We start from the raw sequence: 4691 nt of genomic DNA on the forward strand, positions 1-4691 counted from the left end.
TTCCTTCTGGCCCCTAGCTTTATGGAGAAAAGGTGGGATTGTTGTGGATTGGTGTTCGGGAAGGATGAAATGCAGTGCGAGCTCCTGAGGCGACCACCCTAGTCCTTCCCAATCATTTTCCCCTTCAATTCCCCCCTTTTTGTAAAGGCACGGGGCTTGGGAGGCTTGTGTTTTGTTTGAACCTCCCCTTGTGAGCCGATAGACACCTTTGATCTCTATTTCTTTCAACTTGTTTTCTTCCCTTCTTCCTTTCAGTCCCTAGCTTTACGGAGAAAAGGGGGAATTGTTGTGGACTGGTGTTCAGGAAGGATTGAAAGCAGTGTGAGCTCCTGAGGTGGCCACCCTAGTCCTTCTTGATTTCTGTTCCATGCATTCCCCCCTTTTTGTGAGGGTGTGGGGCTCGGGGAGATTGTTCTCTATTTGAGCCTCCTCTTGTGAGGGGGGTAGACACCTTTGTTTCTCTTTCTTTCATGCATTTTTCTTCCTTTCCTCCTTTTGGCCCTTAGCCTTACATTTGTTGTGGGGGGTGCCCCTATTTAGTGTTGTGGTGGATTTTTCAGTAATACATGGAAACGACTCTCGGAAACCGATATCTTGGCTATTGTTATGATGAAGAATGTAGAGAAATGCGATACTTAGTGTGAATTGCAGAATCTCATGAATCATCGAGTTTTTGAACGCAATTTGCGTGCAAGACCTCGGTCGAGGGCACGTCTGTCTGGGCGTTGCATCCCATTCAAATGCACTCCCTACAATATGTTAGGGAGCAACAGAGCTGGTCATCCATGCCCAATGCGGTGTGGTTGGCTGAAATACCTCAAGTGATGTTTCGTCGCGTGCGTCGGTGAGCGGTGATCTTGTCCCCTTGGATGGGCAGTCGGCGTTAGCTGATGCGAGATTTGTGTGGCATCGCTCAAACTTGCTTTGCTCTCTCTTATCCTCCCATTGGGTAGGGAAAATTTAGCTCCAACTTTGTGACTTCAGCTCAAGTGAGAACACCCACTAAGTTTAAGCGTATAATTAAGCAAAGGAAAAGAAACTTACAAGGATTCCCCTAGTAGCGGCGAGCGAACCGGGAAGAGCCCAGCACGAAAATCGGGAAGCAGCGTTACTTGAATTGTAGTCTATAGAAGTGTCCTCAGCGGTGGACATGGGCCAAGTCCCTTGGAAGGGGGCGCCTGAGAGGGTGACAGCCCTATTGATCCAGGACCCTGCCGCATCACGAGGCATTGTTGACGAGTCACTTTGTTTGGGAATGCAACACTAATTGGGTGGTAAATTCCATCCAAGGCTAAATTCGGGCGAGAGACCGATAGAGAACAAGTACCGCGAGGGAAAGATGAAAAGGACTTTAAAAAGAGAGTTAAAGAGTGCTTGAAATTGCCAGGATAGAAGCGGATGGAGGTTGTCGATGCATCTCGGTCGGATGTGGAATGGCTCAGGCTGGTCCGCTGCTCGACTTGAGGTGCAAACCAACACAGGTTGCTGCATCGTCACAAGTGTGGGTGGATTACTGCCTGTCGGTTTGCCATTGCGGTGGTTGAGGAACAAAGTGTGTGCCCTTGTGGCAAGTCGTGTGCACCTATTCGCTCGTGGTGTTGGTTGGAAAGATTTCCATTCGATCCGTCTTGAAACACAGACCAATTAGTCTAACATGTGTGCAAGTCGGCGGGTTTGAAAACATGCGAGGCGCAAGGAAGCTGACGAGTGAGATCCCCTCTCTGGGCGGGTGCATCGCCAACTGACCTTGAGCTTATGTGAAGGATTCGAGTGTGAGCACACCTGTTGGGACCTGGAAGATGGTGACTATGCCTGAGCAGGGCGAAGCCGGAGGAAACTCTGGTGGAGGATCGTAGTGATACTGATGTGTAAATCATTCATTTGACTTGGGTATAGGGGCAAAAGACTAATCGAACCATCTAGTAGCTAGTTTCCTCCGAAGTTTCCCTCAGGATAAGTGGAGCTCACTCGCGAGTTTTATCGAGTAAAGCAAATGATTAGAGGCAAAAGGGGCATAACGCCCTCGACCTATTCTAAAACTTTAAATAGTTAAGAGAGTGCAGCTGCTCCATTGAGCCACATTGTGGAATCAAGAGCTCTAAGTGGGAAATTTTTGGTAAGAAAAACTGGTGATGTGGGATGAATCGAAAGTCGAGTTACGATGCCAAATTGCGTGCTAACCTAGATCCCACAAAGGGTGTTGGTTGATTAAGATAGGAAGACGGTGGTCATGGAAATCAAAATCCACTAAGGAGTGTGTAACAACTCACTTGCCGAATCAACTAGCCTTGAAAATGGATGCGGTGATGCGCGCAAACTATAGTCAACCATTGGAGTAATTGCCTGGCTCCGATGACCAGGAGGACGCAGGGGTCATTGAGAAACCTCGGGCGTGAGCTTGGGTGGATCGGCCCTCGGTGCAGATCTTGGTGGTAGTAGCAAATATTCAAATAAGAACTTTGAAGACTGAAGTGGGGAAAGGTTCCATGTGAACAACACTTGGACATGGGTTAGTCCATCCTAAGAGATGGGGAAGCCTTGTATCAATGGTGCACTTTGCACGAGCATCAAAAGGGAATCAGGTTAATATTCCTGAACTGGGACATGGTGGCGGGCGACAACATTAGGAAATCTGGAGATGTCGTCGGGGGCCCTGGGAAGAGTTATCTGTTCTTTTTAACAGCTTTCCCACCCTAGAATTGGTTCACCTAGAGATAGGGGCCAACAGCTGGAAGAGCACCACATGTCTTGCGGTGTTCGGTGCACCCTGGGTAGCCCTTGAAAATCTAGAGGATCGAGTACCGTTCATGCCCCATCATACTCATGATCACATCAGGTCTCCAAGGTGAACAACCTCTGGTCAATAGAACAATGTAGGTAAGGGAAGTCAGCAAAATGGATTCGTAACTTCAGGAAAAGGATTGGCTCTGAGGGCTGGGTCTAGGGGTCTATGCCCTCAACTTGTGGGTTGTCGATAGTCTACCCGATCTTATCTCACGGCGAGCGTGAGTAGTCACGTGCCAATTGGGCTACAGGCGTAGAATGTCCCCTGCCGGGGGCTTTTCCCTAGGCGTTGAATAGTTGACTCAGAACTGGTATAGACAAGGAGAATCCAACTATTTAATTAAAAAAACGCATTGTGATGGTCCCTGCGGATGCTAACGCAATGTGATTTCTGCCCAGTGCTCTGAATGTCAAAGTGAAGAAATTCAAACACGAGCGAGTGAATGGCGGGAGTAACTATGACTCTCTTAAGGTAGCCAAATGCCTTTTCATCTAATTAGTGACGTGCATGAATGGATTAATGAGATTCCCACTCTCCCTATCTACTATCTAGCGAAACCACAACCAAGGGAATGGGCTTGGCAGAATCAACAGGGAAAGAAGACCCTATTGAGCTTGACTCTAGTCCAACTTTGTGAAATGACTTGAGAGGTTTAGAATAAGTGGGAGCCATTTTCAGCGCAAGTGAAATACCACTACTTTTAATGTTATTTTACATATTCTGTAGGGCGAAAACAGGGAACTTCCCCTATTTTTGTCCTTAAGGCACGTTTCGGTGGGTCGATCTGGGCGAAAGACATTTTCAGGTGGGGAGTTTGGCTGGGGTGGCACATCTGTTAAAAGATAATTCATGTGTCCAAATATGAGCTCAACGACAACAGAAATCGCATGTGGAACAAAAGGGTAAAAGCTCATTTGATTTTTATTTTCAGTATGAATACAAACCATGAAAGTGTGGCCTATCAATCCTTTAGATTTTCAGAATTTGAAGCTAGAGGTGTCAGAAAAGTTACCACAAGGATAACTGGCTTGTGGTAGCCAAGCCTTCATAGCGACGTTGATTTTTGATCCTTCGATGTCAGGTCTTCCTATCATTGTGAAGCACAATTCACCAAATGTTGGATTGTTCACCCATCAATAGGGAACATGAGCTGGGTTTAGATCGTCATGAGACAGGTTAGTTTTACCCTACTGATGAACTGCACCACAATAGTAATTCAACTTAGTACGAGAGGAACCATCGATTCACACAATTGGTCATCGAACTTGGTTGAAAATCCAGTGCTACGAAGCTACCGTGTGTTGGATTATGACTGGACACCTCTAAGTTAGAATCCACGCTAGAAGCAGTGCATGTCACTCTTCAACTGTATCTCGACCTGCAGTAGGGGCATCATTTTGTCGCCCCCAGGGGCCCGTGTCATTTGCAAACCGTGACCATGAAGCATCTCGGTTGAGGCAGCTTTGAAGTTCAATTCCAAACGGTCATTGAGAAGAATCCTTTGCAGACAACTTAAACATGCGACAGGGTATTGTAAGTGGCAGAGTGGCCTTGCTGCCATGATCCATTGAGATTCAGGCCTTGGTCGCCTCGATCCAAAGCTTCTCTCTTGTTACAAACAAATCTAGACAACCCTCCCCCTCTCACGCCTTTGCCTCTTCCTCCAGACAAAATTTTTTTATTGCTTGGGGGTGGGAAATTTGGGGTTTCCACGCCGTGATGGAAAAGGTGCCGAAGCTTGAGAAAATTGGGGTTTCCATGTCACGCCCTAGTGCCCAAAATTTTGGGGTTTCCATGTCACGCCCCAGCACCCAAAATTTTTGGGTTTACATGTCGTGCCCTGGTGCCCAAAATTTGGGGTTTCCATGTCGTGCCCCAATGCCCAAAATTTGGGGTTTCCACGTTA

At 47.2% G+C, this 4691-nt stretch overlaps 2 non-coding genes across 2 annotated transcripts; both read left to right on the plus strand.

The window, feature by feature from the left end:
• The first annotated feature begins 574 nt into the window (after positions 1 to 574).
• LOC149221940 (5.8S ribosomal RNA) lies at positions 575 to 728 on the plus strand. The gene has a single exon (XR_016249766.1). It is a non-coding gene; the product is annotated as a 5.8S ribosomal RNA (ribosomal RNA).
• Positions 729 to 975: 247 nt separating this feature from the next.
• On the plus strand, positions 976 to 4384 carry LOC149221941 (25S ribosomal RNA). Its single transcript, XR_016249975.1, has one exon. It is a non-coding gene; the product is annotated as a 25S ribosomal RNA (ribosomal RNA).
• Positions 4385 to 4691: the final 307 nt, after the last annotated feature.

Source organism: Pinus tabuliformis, chromosome Q (genome assembly GCF_031772625.1).
Source record: "Pinus tabuliformis cultivar Carrire ecotype Pingquan chromosome Q, CPIR1, whole genome shotgun sequence".
In the NCBI taxonomy this organism is placed as follows: domain Eukaryota; kingdom Viridiplantae; phylum Streptophyta; class Pinopsida; order Pinales; family Pinaceae; genus Pinus; species Pinus tabuliformis.